Source organism: Falco biarmicus, chromosome Z (assembly GCF_023638135.1).
Source record: "Falco biarmicus isolate bFalBia1 chromosome Z, bFalBia1.pri, whole genome shotgun sequence".
Taxonomy (NCBI): Eukaryota; Metazoa; Chordata; class Aves; order Falconiformes; family Falconidae; genus Falco; species Falco biarmicus.
In genome coordinates, this window is record NC_079311.1 from 10,055,613 (window position 1) to 10,082,613 (window position 27,001).

Below are 27,001 nucleotides of genomic sequence, written 5' to 3' on the forward strand. Positions count from 1 at the left end.
ACAGGTCCCAGATTTACACAGGGTACAACAATTACACTATCACAGTACATCCTATTTTTGACATGAATCATGACTGCGTTTATCACAAGCTTAAGCTACATGCAAGGGCTGTTAAACACACAACAGAATTTACTTGATGTATCATTTGCAGAGATTTAACAGTCTTGTCCAATCTGTACAGAAGGCTGGTAGGTGTGTGTCCTCCATTAGGACTCCAAATATGAATCGTTATTTTTCATCTTTCATCTACAAAAGGTCATGTTCCATTAGTCACTTCTTTTTTACTCATTAGAGAAATCAAGCTCATCAGTACTTACAGCTTCTTAACAATGTGTCTTTAGGCGTCTCATACTTTACTGATAATGGGTCCTTCACTGGTCACAGCAGCTGAAAAGACGCAATAACTTCTGCCATGTTCTGGAAGACGTTCTGAACAGTGACTGCAGATAAACACCTCCTGAGGCTGCGGAAATTGCACATACCGATGCCGCTGTGGAAGGGTCAAGGCCTCTAGAGCTAAGCCAGCTTTCACGTTATTTAAGCTAACAGATGTGATACAACACTATTGCCTGATGGATTCTCCAAAAAGTTGAAAGCAGCCTGTGGGGTTGCTTGTGACATTTTCAAGTGATCGTAATGAGAAGAAGAGATGTTCAACTCTCATTATGGCTGGAGAAAGTGAACACTAACATGTGAAGGAAGCAGTTAAGACTGCTGTGAAGAGAAACACCTAAATGACTCAGTGCATTGCAAGCATCTGTGACGTTTTTGTCAATATCCACCTTCAATTCTCTGTTTCTCTTCCCATTGTCAGGATTAGATAATGCTACTTTCCTTTCCTGCTTCTACCCTGAAGTACTGAATGATTAATGGACAAAAAGAAGTTTTCCCTAAAAAAGTAACAGATTTTATTCTTCAGCTCAAAACATTTAACCTCAATACAAAACTCCAATTCTTACACACTTGTAAACTCATTTTTTGAGTGTGGAGAAAGTAACAGGTATTTCTACTGAAGCACTGAACGTCTGCAGTAACAGCTGAGACTTACAGCTCTGCCTTTGCTCTTTCTCATGTGTGCAAACGTGGGAAGCACTGTCCCACCTGCCCCACGTCATCACTGTGGCACCCAAACAGCACGCAGCACTAGAAATGCTTAGTCTTGAAACGCCTTCACAGCAGAGGCAAGTGTTTCCTTCCAAACTCTGCAGCTCCCACAGCAGATGACAACTATGGCCAGCGCAGGAGGAGCCCACAGTGAGACCAAGCTGCCCCAGGTCTCCTGGTGGCCAGAAGTTTTCTTCTTGGAGCTTCACCATGAAGGTAGCTGCTGCCGGCTTAGTCTGTCGTGTCCAAAACAAGGGAATACTTTGAGCTGTAAACTGGAACTTGCCTTTAACTTGGAAATTTCCTGCACACCAAGACTTCTATTTCTGCACATGTCCAGGCTATTTTCTGAACTGGGATGGAGGGAATGGAAACACATCTGCCTGGTCCCTGCAGTTCCAGGGTGAGTTTGAGATGTTTCGGGCTAATTCTCCACAGCAGGGTGAGATTGCAGACGGCCACTTGCTTCCTGAGGACGGTCCCTGCCGAGCCTGGCAGGCCCCCCACCCCTTCCCCATACAGGTCTGCAGGTCAGCCCGCTCGCACCGTGAGTATTGCCCAGGTACGGCCCCCGGGAACGAGGCCCACGGGCAACCCGAAGGCTAAGCTTGAAGGCACCTGTGTGCTCTGGCCAATACCTTGTTTGCCCAGAGGCAGGTCTTGTACCTGCACGGAGCAAAGCAACACACAGACCTCATGCTTCCTTGTACTTTGTTATTTGTTTGTTTGGGGTTTTTCCTCTGTTCCCAGGAGAAGGCTGTTGTGCAAGGTTACATCACTGAGGGACAGTTTTCTAATTATCGGGCCAAATTTACAGCTAGTTTATAGTCTTATTCTTTAGCTTTTTTCTTCTCTTTTTTAGGCGTCATTTATTTTCATTGAATACACAATCACATGTAGTGAAAAAGAGAAAAAAGTTTTCTTTACATCTGGCTAATCCGCTTGGAGAGTTCTGACTACACTCGAGGTATTGCAGCTCCTGTTCACATACTTCTCCCTTTTATCTTCACGCTTATGATGATTTCCAAAATATACCAACTTTCCCCTTTTCACATCATAAATTCATACTTTAGGCTCTTAATTTTACTTGGTAGCAACAGCTGAAGTTAAATAAAAAAGTTTTGAGCACTGATGTTGAGTGAAAGGAAGACAATTTTCAAGGTGATTTAACCATATAGTAAAAACAAAATAAAAAGTGAAATATTTGCAATAAATTGATCTGATTCCAATGCTATGCTTTAATACAGCTAACAGGTAGAAAATTAACAGGAAGATCTATGTTTCTGTTACAATAAAGAGAAACTGAGAGACATCTTTCAAGGGAAAAAATAATACATATAAGTTCATACAAGCTATGAACATTTGAGAAGTTTTATAGCTCCAGGATATTAACATGCATAAAACTACTGAACTTGATAGGCTGCAATGTGGGGAAATTGCAAAGTTTTGTTAGCGCTCCTGTGATTGAAGATCCTGGATATAGTTTTACTATGCAAGAGTATTTGATTTTTTAATGTCTATTGTTTTCATGTGTATTACTAAAATGACTGCCTTTCTCTATTTGCCATTTATACAAAGGCTTGTTTGAGATACTGCACCAAAATGTGGCACACATGTAGCTGAGTCTCAAAAGGCTTTTAATGTTTATGGGAGGGTTTTGCAGTTTATGAACTATTTTATCCCTGCCCTTGTTTGTAGTTAAGAAGATGACACAATCAGGTGGCACAGAACTGCACATCCAATAGTATAAGCCATTTCAGCACAGCAGTAAAAGAATTTAGTGAAGGTAAAACATCCAGTTCTGTCAGAGTAGAGTGTCACGTGCTGCTGTCTACGGCTCTTTACCAATCCATCACTGCTGTAGTACTGTCTTTCCTGCTGCTTACACTGCTACAGCACCTGGAGGCATCATCGGAAATGGATGCTCCACAGCGAGTTTGGAAATCACTGGACCACTTCACAGAAGGGAAATCCACTGAATGCTGCTGAATACAGAGGCACCACCTCCATCCCTGAAAGTTCATGACTGTCATGTCCCCACTCTCACATTCTCCCCTCTGCATCTGCTGTGACACACGCAGAGCCCGATGGTCTGACTCCATGTGTCTGCTCTTAGATGAAGAGCTCTTGGGGAAAACAGTCCCTCAGGGCTAGATTTCCAGCTGCAGAAGGAGACAGGCTCCCACTCTGCAGCAGCGCTTGCTCTGTCTGCTGGTGGAGAAAGCCAGTTCCCACCCAGACAGGAGATGATTTAACTCTTTTCATACCTGTCTGAAAGAAATGTTGTGTCATTGGACACAAGTTTAGAAATGGATCCTAAGATTTTGTGCTGATGGCATTTCACACTAAAAAAGGATTGACACCCTGCCGTGGGGTGTGTGTGTGGGGGGGTGGGGGTGTGTGTGTGTGGGGGGTGGGGGTGTGGGGGTGTGTGGGTGTGTGTGTGCATGTGCGTGGGTGTGTGTGTGCGCACATTCAGCTGGGGGACTTCTCAGTCTCTTCTTTCTATCTCTTTATTTCTGTGTAAGGTGCCCTTTAATGGGGGCTGGAGACATGGCTATGAAGAGAGTGCAAGCAACTAAAAGAATACCTTATAACTCACTAATCGTAAGGTGGGTGTGGTGGGTCTTAACTCCATACACAGCAATTCAGGTTACTCTTCCAGCACATGGGGTGAGCCTTTTACTCTCAGGGTCCCCTGGGGGAGTGGGCAGCACCCTGCTCCTGTGATCAGGTTTACACCTCAATTTTCAAAATATCTCAGAGGCAACATTTTTTTTTTTTCCATCCATCTGTCATGGTAATTTATTAACATATCACTGACCACTTTGAGATCTAACCCTTCCCATAGTTATCTCAAATGGAGCTACCTACTTCAGTGTGTCTGCCACAAAGACTGTCACTTTGGGGAATCTCACCCATGTCTTCAACTCCAGGGGCTCTGTAGATGTTTCTTTTAGCATATTAATGTATTCTTTCTCTTTGGCCATACTTTGGAGATTAGACATTTTTTTCTAAATGCCAAGCTTATAGCTGCACCATTTTCCCATTCATCCTTTAGGTATTTTATGCTTTTTACTGCTCGTGTGTGTTTGTTTGTTTGTTTGTTTGTTAAACAAACTGCACTAGGTTCCTTGTAGGGATTAGGAGGTAGGGAAGGGTTATTCAGTTCTTTTTACCTTCTGCGCTGCACCAAGGTGGCTTCTTCTGGAATTTCTTGGTTCATTTTTCACTACTTCTTCATTTTTACGTAGCTTGCTTTTGTAAAAGGGGACACCTGCATGTGGGATTTATTTGACCTGCTCTCCTGCTATGATAATAAACCTGTCATGGTGTGGTTGCTACTACAGAGCATCTGTTCTCTAATGTCTTGAACTGCAAACCACTCCAGACCAAAGTCATAATGGCATTTTCAAACTGTCTTTCTGAACAGCATTTAGCGAACACAAGAATTCTCTCCACTTCTCAACTCTAGGTGTTGTGTTCTTTCCACAAAGAGCTGAAATCTCCCACTTCTGCCGTCTGATATAATTTAGACTTAACTTTTGGGACTCTGCTCACAGGATCAACATGGTCTTAGTACTTACTATGGGGACATCCACCTACAAGGCGTATATTGTGGGCTGCTTCTGTGATATTTTTAACTTAATGCAATTCTTTTGTAGGCAGCAACACTGAACATCTTCACTCTATTACTCATGCAAAATTCATCACCACCTAACACTACCCCACTGATCCTCTTTCCAGAAAGTATCCCAGGTGCTTCTTATGGCAGGATCATCATTTGATGCCAAACATTGTAATTTCTCTGCTTTTATTTTTTAGCTCAGGAAGTCTGCGGGTTTTGCTTCCAGTCTTACCTGATGTCGCTGATCCCGGTGATCATGGATTCTCAACAGCATCCTCCACTTCTTGCTTTCGAAAGGGCCCTCTCTGTTCCAGGAGCTTATTCAGACCCACTTAAGGGTGGCACACACCCAAGATACTCTGGCTTTTCCTTCCTAGCAGACAATTCTCCTTCCTAATGACTTAGTGGCACAAGGAGCACTGCAGCAAGATACTGTCTTCATAGGCCTCCTCTGTGAAGCCTTGTTTCTCTCTGGTGCTCCACCTCAGCCATGCTCATGTAAGAAGAACAAGGTGTCCTCTTACCAGGTACATGCAAATTAGGCCAGCTGCCTGGTCAGGTTACACTTTGGGCTGTATACAGCAGTCTGGGTGATCTCGCACACTTCTGAGGAGTCTCAGACAGCATTTTGAGCTTAAATACTATGTGGGTTTTGGTGTGTCTAGCTTTTAACTCCCTCCTTTGGAGAAGTGGTTAAGATTATTCTCCCGTTCCTCTGCTCTATCATTATGGATAGTGTGAGAACAACCCAAAGATGTGGTCGAGGTGGCTGATGTTCTCATAACCACCCCTGGTGCAAACCCCCTCATTTGTGAGGCACCATCTTTTGTCTTGCTGGTCCTGGGCACTCTCTGTTTGCTACTCAGGATAGCAGGTCCACGCTGCACAGCCAAACCCCTCCGCTGTATGTGACAGTCGCTCAACAGTCACAGCAGCCTCTGCAGTGCCACCAGGCTCCCACCCATCCACCCTCAGCAGCCACTTGCCATCAAAAAACTGGTCACAGCAGCCAAACTGCATCCAGTTCTCTGCAGTTCTGGAAAGGAGCCAGACCTTGCTCTTCTCCTGACCTCTGCAGGCAAAACCTCCATGCAATCTCTGTTGCTTGCAGCCCTCCTGATCCAAGAGAAGCAGAATTTTTGGTAAGCTTCTCAGTAACTGGTGCAGGATTTTTGTCTGTTGTTGTTGATATTTAACTTCAAAAGGGGTGGGTCCCCAAACATACTGCCTTTATTTACAGCAGTAAACTCCACATCACTTGGAGTTTGGCTCAGCTCAATCAATACTTCCTCAGGTAGTGACCGCACTTCTTTGATAAGTAAAGGCTTCAAGAAGAGGCATCGCTGAGACTGAGGAGGCTGTTACAGGCTAAAGGTCACTTTGTAGAACTGGAGGATACCTAGAGTACTTGGTTTACTTTAATAGCTATATTTTTGAAAGAGATGTGTAATTTTACTGCTGCCTTTACAAAGGTCTCCTTTGCCAACATCTGCCAACATTCAGGGACAGATAAAATTTTTCAAAGTAATGAATTTGAATGATGGAATCCAAGGACTGTCAGGTAAAACCAGGTGTAGGTTCACACACCAGTGAGTCATTGCCTACGTATTTATTAAATTATCTGCCAGTAATTGCCTAAACAGAATTCTTGATCAGGACAATAGAAACAGCATACCAGCATCAAGAAGGTAGAGGGTTATATTGCTGATGTTGTCACAATTAACCCAAATTCACTGTGAAAAAGCCTGATTATTAAGCCAGTGGATATAAAAAGAAAATCAACCCTTATATATCCAAATGGAAACACATTTTCCTGTCCCACCATGTAAATACAGGAAAGTGGACTTCAATTAAAAATCACAAGTGTTAAAGCTTTAAAACAATCTAAAAGAAGAGAAAGTTGAGTACTTTATGACCCAGTACTCTCACACAAAGGGAGAAGCAATATACAATGAAAAATAGGGATTATCCATTAATGTGAAAATAAATCATAAAAATGAAGAAGTTAAATCCTTAATATTAATAATATTCTAAAGTACATGACAGAATTATCATGTATTCCTCTGCCATAAAATCTTTTGTTAACTTTAAATACATCATGCTGGCATACAGTTCAGTTTCTTCAGTAAGAGAGAAGTTTAGCGTAAGACTGAAGAAAAATGAAGTCTTTGAACTCATCACCAGAATTTAGATGGGTCAAAAATTAAATTGTTGGGTTTGGCCTAACTAATGCCAATGTACAGCTTATTTATATGTCACATGACTTTTTAGGCCATAACAATGTTGTTCAATATTTATTATAGCTCAATATAGCCAGCTTTCATTCCTTTATTACTCACTGTGTTAATGCCTTGCTATCTATTTGGAAGGAAGATGAGAACAAAAGAAGAACAGAAGTAACATTTCAGCCATCAATCAATTACAAGAAAATAATGCTAAAACAATACAAACCAGTGAAAAAAGTATGACTCTAAGTTCCTCTCAAGAACACGTCAAAGAAAATGTCATCTGAAGTTCTGCAGGACAGCATAAAAGCATTGATTTATCTGCTATGTGGCTCGAGCCATGGCTGGTCACTGCAACCATCTTCTGTTCTTGGACTAGCAGGGCAACATCAGGGCACAGAAAGCTCAGTAGTCACTTTGACCATGCCACAGAATGGGAGACTGTGGGTTAGCTATTCTTTGCAATCTAAATAGCTTCTTCCAATGAGCTGGAAGAACAAATGCAGCTGATTCTGTTCGAAGGAATATGTTTTCTCAGTACCTTTAAAATACTGGTGGTGCAGGCTTCTGCTTGTGTGTAAAGGCTCCACACTGGAGTGATTTGAACACTATATGTTTAAGCCAAAAACAACAGTGTAGTCCTCACCATCCTAATGAAATTTGGAGACTTCAGTATTAAAACAATTGTTCTATTGTTTCTTATTACAACAAAATATTGTTGCAAACTGTTGTTCAGTTGATCATTTTTTTAAATGGAGGCTCAGAAAGCTCTGATCTTAAGAAGACCACAGGGTGTGAAAGGTAGGTTATAAAGGCTCTAGTGCTGTGCTCAGGAGTTAAATTATTCAATTGGTTTTCCTGCCTCTATGGTTAATCCATTTTTAAGGGCTCGGTTGCCCCCAAAGCTTCTATATTGACTAGGTCTACTATTTTTTAAGCAAGACACAAAAGACCAGGTGTAAGTTTATAAGACAGTGAGCCTGCACGTAATGAGCTTCAGCAAAAGAACAGAACTGTTGTCTGTTTGCTATTTCATTGTCTTTTTTTAATTGTTTATTTCTTATAAATACTGAACTTATAAATCTGATGCTACAAAATAGACTGTTCAGGCTGAGTTTTGCCTTTAAAAGTTCTTACTATATTTTATAGTACATTGAATTTTTCAGCTCATTCAGAAAGTAGTATGCACAATCATGAAATTGGTACTTTGATTATCTCTAGCCAAGTATTAAGGCTCCATGCACTGTTTACAACCTCACTATCACTTACCAGTAACCCCAAGGAAACAGAATTGCATCTTCTTCAATCTCTAAAAACTTAAATAGGAAATTCTAAGCTCTCCATAAATGAGCAGAACTCCCATTCTTGACAAGATATTCTTTAAATTTAGTACTCAGCAATTCATTTGGTCTTCCCAGCCCCCTGGCCAATGATAACGGGAAAAGGAAAAGAGAAAAGTCATCTCCAAAGGACTTGAGGATCATTTTAGCAACCAGAAATCAAGGTATTATGGGTTGAAAATTCATGTACTTTAATAAACAGATTGAGTATGCCTGTAGAAATACGAAGTTTTAGAGATAATAAAAAAAGTTCACACTGCATGGATTAACATTAGAAATTTACCAAAGAAAAGCATGATCAACTTTGCAGTTTTCTATCACTTGAGTTTCCAGAGCCAGACAAAAAATACCATGTGTCTTATAATAAAGCAAGAACATAGACATTCAGTCACATACTATCAAGAATATTTAAAGCCAGATAATGTTTGGCAATTTGGATCAGATCCATCTATCATATAAAGGTCATACCTTCACTTTTTCTAGTCCGAGCATGAGAATTTGCTTCAGCTGAACATTTTCACTGCAGACAATCACCACTGTAAAGCTTAATAACACTTCTTCACTTCATTGTGTGGGTGAAAATAAAAAACCTGATTTTATATCTCTTCTGTTTTGCTCACTCATATATTCCACTTTTCCTGCTCGCTCAGAGAAAAAGTTTACTCAGTTCTTGTGTTGCTTTCTATTTTTGAAAACAATGTTGATTGTTAACTTAAAAATAAATATAATTTCAACATTCACATAGTATTTAACAATAGCTAGCTTCAGGTGAACACTGTAAATTCAAATCCTATGTTAGCAATACAAATAATTCGTAAAATTATGTGGAAGTATGGTTATATCAACAGTAGAAGCAGGGACCTGAGGGAAAGTTAGTTGGATTTACATTTGTTAATCCATCAAATCTAAGCATAAGATTTTGAAACACCATGACATTTATTTTAGCAGACATACATTGTTGAGCAAAAAGCTAGATTACCTAATATTTGGTCAAAAAAATCTGAATAAATGTAGAGAAAATTAAAAAAGAACAAATAAGATCTTCATATATACAAGTAATTTACATTCCATAAATACTAAATTAACCTGTTAAAAATACCTTTGCTGACTTTTTTTCTCTTCAGGGTGCCAGGTTTTTCTCTGGGTTTTTGGTTTTTGGGGGTTTTTTTTTGTTTCTTTGGTGTTTTTTTTTTCTGTTTCGACCCAATTTCTCTAATAAAACAGCATTTAATAAAATTGTTACATCCTACAGGCTATACTCTGGTGATTTCAGGCAACACCTTCTGCAAGAGATTCCTCCCTGGTGTCCATTGATTAGCTCCTGGTTTTCAGCTCTTCTTGGGCTTAATTTCCTCAGTTCACACTGTAGAAGTCATTGATAATGAAGGCACAAAAACATTACTTTCAACATATTTTTTATAGTATACAAGCTTGTCTTTACCTTGTGTGGCAATCCTGAAGCATAGTACTCCTGTAACAAATTATTTACTGGGAGTGGTCAGCTCCAGCTGATCAGCTACCCTGGCTTTGTTTTATATTTACCTAGGATGACTGCTAATGAGGTTTTCAATAATGACATTTCTTCAGCACTTATGTGTTGTATGGGCTTGAGGTACCTCTTCCTGCACAACAGTGAAGATGCTACTTCATTTGGTTTAAAAATCAAAAGATGAGGGTGATTCTCCATGGCTATAATTTTTGGAAACAGTTTCAAAACTTTAAAAATCTTGATTTATTGCCTCCAGGACGTACAGTTTATGGCTGCCTTTCTTGAATGAATGTCAAAGAACAGAGCTTTGTTTTCTTGTAATTCTTCAGCCAAACAATAGATGAAAACAATACAAGAAAAACAGGAGAGGCTGGAGCCAGTGTATCTAGGTCATTTGAATACAACTACTCTCATTGAGTCTCAGCACAATGTTCCTTCTCAAGCTCTTAGCAAAAAAACATTCACTTTTTTGGGGCACAGAAAAGGAGGCACTGACAGCCATAATGCACAGTCAGGGCTGTGACAGAAAGCTGTGAGCTGCAGAATTTGATGCGTTACTGTTCCCAACTGCTTTGTCCATATTTATAGGCAGTTCTGGACAGGGGCTGCTTCTTATAGTGTGGGATAGATGTCTCAGCCTCAGCAACTCAATGTCAACAGTGAGAGCACAAAGGAAAACAAACAAACAAACAAAAAACTTCCTCAAAATCAAAACACCACCACCACCCCTCAAAAAAAAACAAAAACAAAACCAAAAAAACCCCACCAAACCAACTTTTCTTCATTGTTTAGACTAATTTTCCAGGCATAAACTGTTTCCAGAGCTTTGACAGAAAAATGAGTGTCTCCTGTGTAGCACAGAGCCAAGGCTTTGCTGTCAAACCACCCATCACATTGCACCTGCCTTGTGATTCAGTTCACTGTGTAGCTACAAACCCTCTGCAGGTGTTTGGCTCCAAAGGAGATGCTTGCTGCTCCTGTTCTCAAAGCTTTTCATCAATACTGGGCAAGCAGCTCAGCTCTTCTACAAAGCTGGGCAGATGGTGCACATCAGGGTTCAGGGAAGCCCAGCTCTGCCCCTTGAAAAAGCTTTGAAAACTCTGTTTGGAAAGAAATACTTTGTTCAGGGTCTACACTCCCTGAAATCCACATTTGTTTCAGCTGTGGAGGACTCCCTGAGCACTCTACTTGATTTGTGGGTACTAGGACCATGTAAATCAAGCCATGCCTAACTCCTCTTTTCATCACTGGCAGCTTTACATCTTCTTGCAGTGTCTGCCTGTTAGGCTAACACCCTTAGGACATTTTGGGGATGGTGCAGTTTAAAGCGTGTATTTCACCACACATCCTCCATGTCTATCTATTTCCTGAATTTAAATCATCACTCAATAAATTCAAGACAATTTAATATAAAGCTCATCTTTGCTTAAGAGGCATATGTCTGTTGACATAATTCTACAAGACAAATACATGTTTATGTATACAAGGCTACATCACAGTGGGTCCACATCATCCTTTATCTAACTTCTTAACCGGGATTAGAATTTGTCTGTGTATGTGTGCATGTGCATCTGCAGGGGGTACATGGGAGGAAGTGTCAGAATTAACAGCAAGAGGTTATAAAGGAAACAAGCTGTATTAGGAATCTATTAAAAAAAAACAAAAACAAAAACAAAAAAAAACCAAAAAAACCCCCAAAAACAAACAACAAACAAAGAAAACCAAAACCAACAAAACAAACCAACAGTCCTTAATAGCTAATGTTTTGGCAGTCTGAGAGCAAAATTACCTGTGTTAAAGTAGAATATTTTGAATTAAAAGCTGAGTACTACCAATATTTCCAAGTTATATTTTAAAAGGCGAAGGAACATCATTGAAATTTTTGGCTTTGAGTATATATTTAACACAGATTTAAAATATGAAACCAAGAAAGTATTTTTACCCTCATGCATAATGCTAAATGCTGCTAAAGAAAAAATTAAAAAAATAAAAATGCATCAAAGCCCAGAGGAAAAGTTCTCATCACAGCCTTCAGTGTAGTACAGATCCTTCCTTCCTTCATATCATAAAGGGGATTTTCTTTCCAGTGCCTACCAAGTCCAAAGCAGAAGAATGGGATAAAAAATGAGAGGTGCTGAACTCATGTCCAGTTTGAAGCTTAGTTTTTTTACTGGTAGTCTGGTGCACACTGCATGGGCCATTTAACATTTACATAGGATCACCCGTGATCACCTTGCCAAGAATTCTTGCTAAATCTTTTTGTTCCAGCAGTGTGATTGGTGTTTGGGTTTGTTGTGGTTTTTTTTCTTTTTCGTCTCCTTCCTTGCAGTAGTGAGCACTACAGACCTTGACTCAGTGTAGGACAGAGGTGGGGTTAGTTACAAGGTGACTCTGGCCTTGTAGTAAACAATGACATCTGATCCTGTCTTGTGCTTAATTAGCTGCAAGGGAGTGGATGCATCTGTCAGTGAAAGCTCCTAGATGAGAAAAAAACAAGTTGTCAGACTTACACGTGAAGATAAAAATGGAGGGGGTGGATAACAGTATTATTAAGCAATTGCATAATTAGCAGGAAGACCTGTCAAAACTTTACAAGGACTTGAGTGTCCTTACTTGCTTTTGAAACTTTATTACCATCAGAAAGAAGAAAGATTCATTACCCTCATAATCCCACAGGCATTCTTCTTGACACATAAACTGAGATTTGCCCTGTATTTTCAGAAGGAGAAGGGCTTACAGGACTGTGCTACGTGCAACAGGGTCTAGAATGGAATGTGCAATCCAGGGAGCAAAGACAGTTGCAAAGCTGTCTTCTTGATGGACTAGACATTGAAAACATCTGTTTAGACTTTCATGGTCTGCATTTCTAGAAATTGACTCCTGCATTCTTGGAAATTATTTAACTGAAAAAAAAAAAAAAAATTGGAAACCAAGAATGTAAAAGCCTTTTGAAGATATGGCAATGATTAACTAATAAATTCCTCTGTTGATCATGGATCTATAATGCTCAGTCATTATCTTGCAGAATTTGTCAGTTCCTTGTTTTAGCTATTTCACACCCTTGCTCATATTCCTGACTTTGTGTTTTAGTCTGAAAATCAACTTTAAGTGAGCACTGCAGCAACTTGCTTTGACTCAGATGGGACTTTGCTAGGATGGGACTTGTTTCCTGTCCAGTTTTGTTTGAATACAAATCAAATACTGAAGCAGATACTGCTATGATACAGCTGTTCTTGTGTCTCACTGTAAATAAACAAAAATACATCTGCTTCATGGGGCCGGGTTGTATTAAGAGGCAGATGAGGGAAACGCTGCGATGGTTAAAACTCAAATATCCTTGAAACCATAAGGCTGAAGTCTGTTTCCTCTAATATCAGAAGAAATTGAAGGAAGGCAAACCAGATACCATATAGAGAGCCTGCCTTGTTTGTAGCTTGGTGTGCCAGCTCAGCCCATTGCACATAACCCATGCAACTGCTGCTGAAGCATTAATTTGTTTAACTCCTCATATGAAGCTAAAATCACTTTGGGAACTATAAAATACTTTCAAATTGTCAAACACGTTTTATATACATGTCTATTGAGAGAGAGAACTTGGTGCCAGCTAGTTAGGCAACAAGTCCTTGGGTAAAGTTGATTCTGCTTCTGATTTAACAGTATTATTTCTGGGGCAATTATTTATTTCTTCTCACATGCATTGAAATTTCTGCTTTTCTGGAAAATGCTGCCATTTTTATTTCACTTTTGTTGTTGCTATCTGGTCTGGTCAGTTATGGAAATGGAAGGACAGCAATCAGCCTAGGCTTAAACTGTGGCAAAACCCCATTCAGCTATAATAATACCAAAATTTCAAGTGAGTCTATGGTACTACAGCATGAATAAACCCAAATGCCTGCTGGTGACTGCGTAAGGGCTCAGGCTGGGTGCACAGTTTCTCACATATGTTCTTAATTATTTAAAAATACCTTCCGTTCATCCGTTTGGATAAAGCCTGTTCTTTCCTCCCTTAAGACAAAACTCTAAGTGATTTTAATAAAAGCAGGTTTCCCCAACTTTTTCTAGAAGGAAACAAGTTATGAGATGTCAGGTGATTCTCTAACACATTAGTTTCTGTGAGGTATCATAGCAGTGAAATTCATTATCCACTCCCATCTACACACATCTACAAACTGCTCCATCACTCCCCTCCTCAACCAGATAGGGGAGAGAAAATATACACAAAAACTTGTGGGTCGAGATAATGTCAGGGAGATCGGTGAGGAATTACTCTCAAGGGCAAAACAGTCCAGCTTGGGGAATATAGTTTGATTTATTACCGTACAAATCAGAAAAACACTTTTCCCTCACCCTTCCCCTCTTCCCAGGCTTATTAACTTAATTCCTCATTTCTCTACATCCTCCATCTGAGCGGTGCAGGGGAATGGGGAGCGGAGGTTACAGCCAGTTCATCACACGTTGTTTCTGCTGCTCCTTCCTCCTCACACTCTTGCCTGCTCCATCGTGGGTCCCTCCCATGGGAGACAGTTCTCCATCAGCTTCTCCAGTGTGAGTCCTTCCCACGGGCTGCAGTTCTTCATGAACTGCTCCAGCATGGGTCCCTCCCACGGGTTGCAGCCCTTTGGGCACAGGCTGCTCCAGCCTGGGTCACCCGTGGGGTCACAAGTCCTTCCAGCAAACCTGTTTCAGTGTGGTCTCCTCTCTCCATGTGTCCACAAGCCCTACCAGCAAACCTAATTCAGTGCAGTTTTTCCACAGGTCACAGCTCCCTTCAGGCATCCACCTGCTCCGGTGTGGGGCCCTCCATGGGATGCAGGTGGATATCTGCTCCACCGCTAACCTCCCCAGGCTGAGGGGCACAGCCTGCCTCACCAGCGTCTTCACCACAGGCTGCAGGGGAATCTCTGCTCCAGCGCCTGGAGCACCTCCTGCCCTCCTTCTGCACTGACCTGGGTTGTTGCAGGGTTGTTGCTCTCACATAGTCTCAGTCCTCTCTCTCACTAGCACAGCTTTTTGGGCTTTTTCTCAATATGTTATCACAGAGGTGCTGCCACCATTGCTGATGGGCTCGACCTTGGCCAGTGGCAGGTCTGTCTTGGAGCTGGCTGGCATTGGCTCCATTGGATATGGGGGAAGCTTCTGGTATCTCCTCAGAGAAGCCACCCATTTAGCTACCAAAACCTTTCCATGAAACCCACTACAGTATGATTCTACAGAATTATTTCTATAGCTTCGGAAGGCTTAAAAATGTAAAGCACTATGCTCAGCTGCCAAATCTCTGATTAGGGTCATAGTGAAATAGGATGATTTTCAGAAGTGCCACGTTTCAGTGAACTCTTCTAAAAAACATCAGTGACTGTTTAGATTCCCACCTGATGGTTAAGGTTGGCAATTAATCCTGAAGTGATACTGCTTAGCAGCCTCCACTCTAACCTGTGTATGTAGGCATTGCAAACTTTACCAGGTTGTTATTTTTCACTGTCGCATTTTGTTTCTGTCATTGTGAACTCACACGCATCTGTGTGATGTTATGCAAAAATAACTTCCGATTAAAACTGAAACAAAAGCCTTCTCCAATCCCCACATTTTTCCAATATAGTAAAAAAACGCACAATAATTTCTGCATCCAGAAATTAAAAAACAGATTAGAGATCTGCCTTTTGATTTACCTATGAATATATTACTTCCAAGCCTCTGAAAATCTATGTAAGTATGTGGCAGATTATTACTGTTATTTGTGTCCTGTAAAAAGCTCCAATGCATCAGACATTGTGGGGAAACAGGAACAGAAGTATTGTCATCATCAACTAAAGGACAATACAGGTTAATGCTATGATCAGAACCAACTGATAAGCTGATCGGTACAAGCAGCAAACACAAACCTACAGAATGACAGAAAACAAAGTGATCTGGCTGGTTAAAATGTTGTTTCATGATTCAAAAAATAAGTTTTCAAAAGCTTTATATGTTTTTTTCTGGCATGACAAATAGAGCTTTAAGGAGGCATTGAAGAAAACAATTATGCAGTTTTTTTTCTGTCAGGTAGGCATCAAGAACGTCATGCCTGGAGGTGTGGAAGAGCTTCTCTGGAGGCAATGGAGGCTACAGTCATAGGCTGACAGAGTAGCAAGTCAGCCAGTGATACCAGCCAATGGATCAGGTGGGCATATGTCATGCAAGGTCTCTGAAAGCTCCATCATTTAGATCCTTAATGAGATAATAAAGAGAGAATTGGTGGAAAGAGAGAGGAAAGGGATGAAACAGCCATTAGGCAGAGAAAACATCTTTTCAGTTAACAGACTATTATGTATGAGTAGTCCAGTTCTGCATTTCTTACAGCTATGAATTATGTCACAGTCACTAACCTGAGTGCTCAAGAAACTAAGAGTACTTTAGAGCTGTGGAGAGGTGGGAAAGAATACCCCTTTAGGAGGCAGAGTCTGGAAGACATAGGAGTCAAAAGCAACACTTCAGAAGAAACTCCTTAAAATACTCCAGGACAGTACTGCTGATGTAATTTCTAAAGCAAAATCTGGATGGCAGCTGGGCAAATGTATTCATTTTTCTTATTTGCTTTAACAAAAATGTTACTTTTGTAAGATTCTCTCAAAATGAAACATAAGAAAATGAACTTTGAAATAACGGCCTTCAGATAAAGATTAAAGGCTCTTCGAGGTAATTACTTGTAGTAAGTTTGTAAAGTAGGGATTAATGGTTAGTGAAAAGACATAATGGGCAATAAAATATATTGAAGCAACAGACTAAGACTAACACTGTCTCTGTACTGAAGAAGGCACATGTGCAATAAAATTAGTGGTTTAACAGTCAGGTTTAAAACTGATAAAGTAATGAAAACCAGTCCTAGATTTTCCACTCCTTTTATCATTTTTGTCCAACAGATGATGCAGTTAACTTGATGGAAAAAGTGCTGAGTACTAACAGTAAAACTGTACTCAGAATACAACGATGCTCTTTAAATGACAGTTGAAGTCAGGCTTTTCCAGATACTGGAGCTGTCTGTACTTTTGGTTCTTCCACCTGGTTATTCCATTCCTGTATCTGTTTACCTTACCTTCATCTCTCACAGAAAAGTGTGATAGTCTCTGACCCCTCCTGATATCTGCAGTTGGGTTTCAAACACCAGGTTCTTGCCCTAATGAGATGTAGTGGAGGGGTTTGGTGTTAATCTGGTGGATTCTATGGTCCACCAACACTAAAGTTTCTTTGAAGCACAGCTACAGTCCAAGCACAATACCAACAATTTAATAATAGTAAAACAATTAAACATAGAGCCATGGTGAGTTTAAGATTGGATCACCACCTCTATCAAGGGAAACCTAAAATATCAGTGACTCACAAATCAGACGGAGCTCTTCGGTCAATCAGTTTCTATATCAGATATTGTCCCCAACCTGCTTCTAGGAAAGGCATCCAATATGAGAAATGAAAGGAATGAAATCTACAGTGTTATTAATATCAGATAACGATAGGGTAAAACTACAAACCATGGCCTCCTCATTTATACCCCCAAGACTTCTCCTGAGATGGGAGGCTCCTGAGCTTGCTACAGATAAGATTTTGTAGATATGCACCGTACTGAATTTGTCTTCTTCACAGAAAGTCAAGTAGCCTTTGTGCGTCATCCTTAAAGATTCAGTTATCAGGCTGTAATTCCCTGGTTTGCTTTCCCCATTTTCCTTGGCCTTATGACAACTTTCAATAAAATATGATTAACACTGGTAGTGACAGAAGTAATCTCAAAAATATCTGGATGAATATTGTTTTGGGTAGGTGTATCATGCAGAAGATGGAGGGTTTTGTGAGAGCCCTAACCTTTCAGTAGTTGTGTAAGACTCGGGTAAGATTGACTAATACTGATGATATACTGTATAATGGTAGTCAAAAGTTTAGAGTCAGCATTAGACAAAAATGTCTTTCATGTTACCCTCTGACAGTTGCTTACTTTGGGTAAATTTCAATGTTTCAGTTAGCTGCACTACTTTTAAGCAACAATGAAAAGCTTGAGGGACAATATGGTTGCTGGGATTCATAAGGGAATTATGAGTCTCTTTTGCTATTTAGTCACTAACTCATACCAACCCTGAAAAAGATAATCTGCACATAATAACTAAACCCATGAAATTCTTTGCCTTTCCCAGGAAATGATCTGTAACAAATTTATGTTTTGCCTATGGATATGTCCTGATTTACTGAGTAACTAATGCCCTTCATTCTTATTGCAGAGTCAGGAAGGTTTCTATGAATAGCCAAAACCTAAAGCAATGTTGACTAACCTTGCCTGGGAACATAGTTCTCACTCATGTTTTGTACCATAGATCTGTTTTAGCAAAAGTTTTAATGTGGTTTATATCTTCTTTTGCACATACATATTTTAAAAAGTATTTCTAATCCTTTCTTCCTGGGAAGACCAACAGATGTCTTTGCCCTGTCACTGCCATGTAAAAGCTATAAAGATGTATGAATACAAAGGGGGGACAACTTTTTTTTTTTGTTTTTTCACTCCTGGTGACAGTTTTGTTAAGGACTTCACTAATTTTTGCCCCAAGGTGACAGTGAAAATTATGACTCAATGCCTTTTTGGTAATGCCTACAATAAAGCAGTGGTGCCACTGACGCTGCTGAGAAAGAAGCTTTTACAGCACACACCACCTGCAACATGGAACACCAAAATACTCCTACTGCTCACAGCTGTCCCCAGTACATGCTCCTTTTTTTAAAAAAAAAACAAACAAAAAAACCCCAACAAACTATTTCCAGCTCAGATCATTCTTTCGCTGGTTCCCAGTTCTTTGCATTTTTGCCATTATTCTCCAGTAACTCATTCTCATGCTCAGTGGCTAAGAAACTGCTATTCTTTAAAACTCATCCTGGTGACTTGTCCTTCTTACTTACTTCACGTCAATAATTACTAACAACCACCTGTTCCTGTCTTGATAATTTATTTTTCAGATAAAGATGGAAAATAAGCTCTATAGCAAGGGTTTGTGCTTCTTTGGAACACATTTTGCTTCAGGTGATGTAGCCTTTTTGGGAGTACACCAATCAGACTATCATTTTCCTTCTCATATTTGCATGTGACTTCTTCACCTCTCAAACAGAGCATTCTAAGAATAAATAGGTGTCCACTAACTCCCACTTCTTCAAGTAGGCAGCTGTGTAGAAACAGTGTTTTCACCAGCCCCTTGTACAGCCCAAGCTGATGTGACATGCTTGGAGTAATAACTAGTAAAAAATCCTAGTAATAACTGCTAACAGTCCCTGGCATGAAAATCTACCCCAAACAGCTTTTGGGCTGCAAGCGGGAGGCAGTGCTTTTCCTTCTCCACGGAGAATGTGTGATCAGGTCGCACATGTCTCCATGTGTGTGCACAGGTGTGTGTAGGCAGTTAGAAATCAGTATAGAAAAGACATGACGTAAAAGAATGGGAAGCAAACAAGGGCAAGCAATGTGAAGGTCAGTGAGGTGAGGCAGGAGTGGCTGGGCTCTTCTGCCGCGTACTCAGGTTAAACCTCTAAATACCGTAAGTTTGCTTAGCTTCTGATGAATGGAATTTTCAAATCTTTTAATACCATGTTCTTTTCTTTCATTCCCCCAGTGTTTCTGCAATTCTTTTTCCCTCTGACTTGCTTTGCTAATAGTCCTTGGTGACTGCTTTGCTTCAACAGAGGTTTTATAAAAAAGCCTTTAACATAAATTCCACCCCCACACAATGATAATAAGATTTCTTTTCTAGTTGCTTTTCTCTCTCTTGTCCGTCACCAGAATGACACTTCAGTTTCTCTGTTGAGCCACCATCAAACTTCAGCTTAATGCTATATCACCTAAGAGACCTGTGGTGGTGGAGAGAAAAGTGATCCAAGTCATTAAAGGAGGAAATAATACATTTCAATAAAAAGGAATGACATAAAAAGAGCATAAGTAGATCATCTCAATTTCTTCTCTCTCTCAGTCCCCTATTCTAACACATCTATGCAATTAGAGCATCTGTTATCTTGATGGCCTGCAGTGTAGCACCAACATCAGCTATGTGATTTTGCAAACTTCATGGCATTTATAATAGGGACTCAAAGGACACTATTAAAATTGAGTGTAAATGAAAACTATTCTAAAAATCGCTAAATAACAGGCAAGGGGAAACACACTGAAGTTACTTTTGTTCTATTAACAGCTGGGCAGGCTGTTTTGGATTGAAAAACAACAACAAAAAAAGAAAAGTCCTGAACTCTTTCGATCCTCAGGAGCTTCTAAACCAATTGCAAATTAAAGAACTTCAGCTAAGAAGTAATTTCTTCTCTCAACTTCATCCAGTCAATTGGACCCACAAGACAAACATTTTCTTTTTTTCCATGCTGTTAAACATATGCAAATCTGGGTTTTTTTGAGTCAAGGTCTTAATTTAGTTTATAATTTGAGGCAGAGTTTGCCAAGTTATGCATTTCAAAATTAGCCACTAGAAAGGATAAGCAGGAGAAATATTTTCCTTGAGGTGAATTTGATACAAATACGAAATATTGGAACAAAACTTTAACAATGCATTTTGGGATAGACTGATAATTAGGGGGTTTATTACTTCACATGCTATTCTGTTGCAACCTTTGCAGTACAATTCTCATAAAACAGCATGACTTCATATGCCCCTTGGTATTTAGCAGCCGTACCGTATACAATCTGCCATCCTAGGTAACTGCACAAACATTTTTACAAAATGTCAAATAAATAGGAGGGATTAGAGAGAAAGATACATTAGTATAGACAAATTTTCACATATTTTTTTCAGATAGCATGTTTAATAAAAATAATTTTAGCAAAGCTTTGTGATAATATCTTGCATGAACACATATAATCAGCACAATGAACCTGAAAAGACATCTGGAAAACAGAAAAAAATGGGTGAACTGTTATTTCAGGGATCCATTTTTTTTTTCCTGGGTTAAGAACATTTTCTGCAAAGATAAGGTAAACAAGGTGAAGGCTGTTGAGGCAGATGATAGCTGAGCTTAACACACTTATTTAATCTTTGTTGTCACCCATGTTATGGTGTATTGTGTTTGTGTGGCAAGGGTTTGGTAGTGGGAAGCTACAGGGGTGGCTTTGGTAAAAAGCTGCTAGAAGCTAGAAGGCTCCCCTATATCTGATCTAGATCTTCTAAGCAGATTGCCTTTTCTAATTCTCACTGAGATAATTTTCTGAAGTGCCTTTTTCAATTTTGTTTTTCTTTTTAGTCTATCCTGCATATTTACTTGGTAGGTTTATTTCTCTTAACTCTTATGAAAAGTCATGCTTTAATTGTAAGTGAAGGATTTGCAAAATCTGTAGCACTGGCCGATGAGCACATCAGTGCAAATGACATAACTAGGATATGCCTTGTATAAGAACCTTCTGTCCCTAAGGAACTCCAGGACAAGGAGTATCCTTCCATACACTGGTACATTTAGCATGTTAAATCTGTATCTTAACACATTGTAGTATGTGTCCTATATGATCTTAAAATACGTATTTCTGTATTATTGTACATGCCTTCTTTCCTAGTTGAAGAGCTTTGTTCATAATGTGCAGGTTTTAAATCTTCATAGTGTTTCCTCTTCAACAAAATAACATTTTTTCCTGTTTTTATGTGAAGAGAGTGGAGAAGAGAGGAAGCAGAAATAAACATGGGAAGAAAAGAAACATGGGAAGGAAGAAAGGCCAGGTGTGTGAACAGAGACTTGTGGCTTGCTACAGTAGGACTTATTCTTTCCAGTTTCTGTGCATACTTCCAGTTCATAAAATTACAGAATCATAGGAAGATTTGGGCTGGAAGGGACCTTTACAAATTGTGCCATCCAATCTCGCTGCTGTAGACAGGACACCTCCCACTATGCCAGGTTGCTCAAAGCCCTGTCCAACCTGACTTTTAACATTGGCAATGAACGGGGCATCCCCAGCTCCTCTAGGCAACCTGTTCCAGCATCTGACCACCCTCATCATAAACAATTTCTTTCTTATCTTCAACTTAAATCTGCTACACCTCAGTTTAAAACTGTTGCCGCTTGTACTGTCACTATGGGACCTCGTAAAAAGTCTCTTTCCATCTTTCTTGCAAGACCCCTGCATATATTGAAAGCCTGCAATAATGCCTGCCTGGAGCTTTCTCTTCTGCAGGCTGAGCCACCCCAACTGTCTCACACTTTCTTCATGGGAGAGGTGCTCCAGCCATCTGATAGTTTTTGTGACCCTCGTCTGGACCTGCTCTAAGAGGTCTGTGTCTTTCTTGTGCTGGGGACCCAGATCTGGATATAGTACCCCAGGTGGGGTCTCCTGTAAACAGAGAACAGCAGCAGAATCATCTCCTGTTACCTGCTGGCCACCCTTCTTTTTTATGCAGCCCAGGATACAACTACCTTTCTGGGCTGAAAGAGCACATTGCCAGTCCATATCCAATTTTTTGTCCACCAGCATCGCAAATTCCTGTCTGCAGGGCTTCCCTCAATCCATTCATCTCCCAGCCTGTACTGCTATTGGGGATTGTCCTGACCCAGGTGCAGGATCTTGCACTTGGCCTTGAAGGCCACTTGGGCCCACTTCTCCTTGATACTTCTTGTCCAGGTCCCTCTGGACGGCACGCCTTCCCACTAGTATATCAAGTGCACCACTCATCTTGGTGTCATCCACAAACTTGCTGAGGGTGCACTCAATCTCACTACCTATGTCATTAATGAAGATATTAAAGTGTTATCTCTGATATGATTTGATACTATTTGATAATAGATATATCAATTGATAACAACTAAAGAACTCTGGGAATGCAATGGCCTTCAAAAATCTCAGTATGAAGTATCTAGACTTACAATTCATCCAAGTTTTATGGCCTTCCATTGGGTCACTGTTGCTTAATCACACACCATAAAGAACCGACATGATTTGTTATAGCTGTGCATCCAGCAGTAATTCCACTAATGGGCTTAACTATTACTAAGTCATAATTCCAGTTTTAAATTTCTAACCAGTGCTGCAAAATATTTACTGAAATGGCTGAAGATAAACCTTGCCCTATTTTATTTCCACAGTGTGGGTTTTGAAACCTCCCAAGGCATTACTTTCTTAAATTATTAACTTCATATAAAATTGCAATGTTTATGAGCCCTGTTCATGCACTAATACCCGGCATATTCAATGTGATATAAATAAACCATATTATTTTCATCTCACATACAATCCCAGACAGGGAAAGTACAGGTGCAAAGACACAAGGGATATAGATAATGAAGAATGGCAATTGGACAGCACACAGTGTGTCTATGAATCCCAGACTATCTTCTCTAGGTCTGCTATTGCTCCCACTGAAATCTATGTCAAAATTATTTCAATTGATCTGTGATGACACAGGAAACAGAAACAAATTCCTTGAGCATTAAGATTAGAATATAGGTCAAAACAGAATTAGCAGTTTTCAGGGCTGAACAGCAGTTGTGATTATGTAAAGCCTGAATTTTCTTAATTATGTTGGCATTTACAAACTCATTGCTAAGCTTTCAAAGCTACCCTGACCTGAAGTGAGAAATAAAGGCCAAAGGCAAGCTAGCATTATTCATGACCATGGTGTTTAGCTGCTGATAATATACTGCAAGGACACAGGACATCTGTGTATTTGCACTGAAAAACATGCTTTTTTTAAAACTAAAAATCAGAGATTGACAGAAATACATGTGAAAATGAGGTAAGGACAACCTTCCAGCTGCTAGGGGGAACTTTAGTAAAATTTCTTTGAATTTTGCTTTTTGTCAGTACCAGTGAAGTAACAGTTATAATCAACAGCTTAATAGAGATAGAAATGGTAAAAAAAGATGTACTCCTAAACTTATACTTAAATCAAAATTGTCCTTTTCAGGTCATTAATTGAAGAGGAATTCTAGTTTGGTTTTCCAGGATCATGAAAGCATGCGTAAGACACGCTTGCAAATGTACCACAGCCCTTACAAAAGAATCATAGTCATTGATAAATGAGATAACTGGGAGCAAGGTAGCTTTGAATGTTCACCTAGGAAAATTACTGTCAAGTTTCTTAGATCCAGAGGAGTACATTTAAAATAAAACAACAACATGAAAGCAGCAATTTTCGTTTTTCTCAACTTGAATCTTAGAAGGTTATCATTAATGATGTCAACTGCAAGATTTATCCTTCTCCATTAAAATATTTTTTTCCAACCATAGCTGCAAATGTAGACATCTGAACTTAAGGCTTCTCTAATGCGTGGCTTAGACCACTATGCCTCACAGCTAAACTTCCTAAGCAGTGACTGGGGAAGATTTTGTACATGGTGACCAGGTCTCTATATGTTGGCATAGTCAACACTTGCAGTAGCAAATGCTCTCTATTTGCCCAACAGTATGTAAGTGCCCAACAGTATGTAAGTGCCTTCTCATAGTCTGCCAGTGCAGAAAAGATGTTCACTCAGCTCTTCAGATGTTGTCAGAAGGACCACAGCAGCACTATATGAAGCTTTGCTTTCTGCATGCTTATTAGCTTACTTAGAACGAAAAGCTGTTTCAAAAGATAAGAAAGGCAAAACTGGAGTTTTCCAGAGCTTGAGTTTGAGTGCCTGGGAGACAGCACATAGCACTGCATGAAGCTATGACTGTGAGAGTCAAGCACATAGTAAATCACCATCTGCAGAGATGAGGAAAGAAGCTACTGTAGTGATGCTCCTGTTTACTGTGGACCGCAGCACATCATTTACAATATTCATGGCTACAGCTTTTTTCATTATACTTCTACTGAGATCTTGAAAGAGGCTAATTTACAGGTCCATGAGTCTGGGTGTCATGCTTGCTTTCCTCCACATAAGAGTTTATCTGGTGGTTAGCATATTACTACAATGAGTTAGAACAGAGGCCATACAATCAGTGATGTATTTATCATAGACAAATCTTTCAGTCTGCTCTTTCATCTTCTTGCAGATTTGCAGTCAGGAATCATAAAGCAAATGTACAGGCTCAGACACACACATGCTGAAATCCATTTACTGGCCTGTGTGTTCATGACAAAGAACTCATCAGAATATGCAGACTTTTTTTCTTTTCAATAGTATCTGATGTTCTCTTTGATTTAGTTTTTTTAAAATTTTAGCAGGCTCCCAGATCTATAATTTGACATGTATGAAACAGATCTGATTTTCAGGAGCCGCAGGTTGATCTGTGCTTCTGAGCTTTTTTATTTATTCTTTTTTCATGGCATAAGTGTAAAAACATAAAGACTGTGCTATGTACATCACATAACACTTTAGGATCTTAAGGTAGATATATTTAACACAAGATATTTTCATAGTTCTTGTTAAAAAACCCCTGAGTTTTGCTTCCAGCATTCCAACACTAACTTCACGGTTATTCCATAAAGAAAAATCAATGCTCATACACTGTAAACTGAGGAAAACTTCTAGAGTTAAAGGTTGCTCAGGATCTAATTCTAATGTGTGCAACATTCTCACAAATTAAATGTATTTCACACAAATCACTTACTTTAAAAACTGCAATAAAATTTCTTAGACCATTTTAATTCAATTAAAGCCTTTCAAGCAGACTTCATTAATGCTATACTGCATTAATTAGTTTTAAATCAAAGACTCATGGAATTGCAGAATAGTCAGGGTGGGAAGGGACCTCTAGAGATCATGTAGTCCAACCCTCTGCAAAAGCGGGTTCTCCTGGAGCAGATTGCACAGGATAGCACTCAGGAGGGTTTTGAATGTCTCCAGAGAAGGAGACTTTACAGCCTCTCTGGGCAGCCTGTGCCAGTGCTCTGTCACACTCAGATCAGTTTTTCCTCATATTCAGGTGGAACTTCCTGGGTTTCACTGTGTGCCCATCGCGCTTTGTCCTGTCTTTGGACACCACTAAAAAAAGCCTGGTCCCATCCTCTCACCACTTGCCCTTAGGAAATTTGTAGACAGTGATAAGATCCCCTGTTAGTCTTCTCTTCTGCAGAAGCAACAGGCCCAGCTCTCTCAGCCTGTCCTCATAAGGGAGATTCCCCAGTCCTCTCACCACGTTTGTAGCGCTCCGCTGGGCCCTTTCCAGTAGTTTCCTGTCCCTCTTCAAGTGGGGAGCCCAGAACTGGGCACTGCACTCCAAATGTGGCCTCACCAAGGCAGAGCAGCAGGGGCAGACAACCTCCCTCGACCTACTGGCCGTGATCCTCCTCATGCACCCCAGGATCTCACTGGTTTCTTGGCCACCAGGGCACGCTGCTGGCTCATGGGCACCTCGCTGTCCACCAGGAGGCCCAGGTCCTTCTCTGCAGAGCTGCCTTCTAGCTGGTCACCCCCTAGCCAGTACCTTTTTCCACATCCTGGAAACTGTCTTCTTCTGGAGAAGGAGCATTACAGAAGCATCTGGGCTGTGGGGGAGATTTTGGTTCACCTTGCAGACGCTGCATCTGGACATTCACTGGGCTTCAGGTTTCTCTGAATCTCAGGTATCCTCCACACACACTGATCTCCAGGTTTTACACAGGGAAATCTCTTGCCAGGGAGCACCAGGAAATTTTCTGTTACAGAGGAGAACGACACTGATTTAAGGTGCATTACTATAAAATCCTGAAATATTTAGCACTGTTGCTACCTCTTCAGCCTTTCAGGATTCAGTAAAAGGATCACAGTGATACCTTCTGTTGGATGGTTCTAGAAATCTGCAGAAAGGTGGGTTTTTTTCATATTAAATTTACCATAGTATTTCACGATATACAAGGGTGTTAACATATTGTTCATATTCAAAGTGCTGCCTAAGGAGTTAGCAGCTGTGTAGGCTCCTCTCCTCACCTCCTTTAAGCCATGCCACGGTTCCATCAGTCTTCATTGTAGACTGAGGCATTTAGACCTTGTCCAAAGCTCACTGGAGCAAGTGTGAATTAATTTCACAGATGCCATAACTTCTGAGTGAACTCTCCAGCCTGAAACCTCCTGTAGACTCTGTGTCTCTTAACCTAAACTTCACCACGTCATAGTCTGCCTATAATCTGTGTGCTGCTGTGGGTGGATGTTGCTGTTGGATGACATCCTGACAGAGTACAGTCTTACACGGATATTCAGTCGTCTGTGGGCCTATACGTAAATATTCACAGAAGTAACTAGGCAGATGCGTTGGGTCTGTGCAGCGCCCTCTGAACAGAGGTCGAGGTGCAGGGAGGCACACTGGGCTGGCAGAGGAGCCATTTCTCTGTTC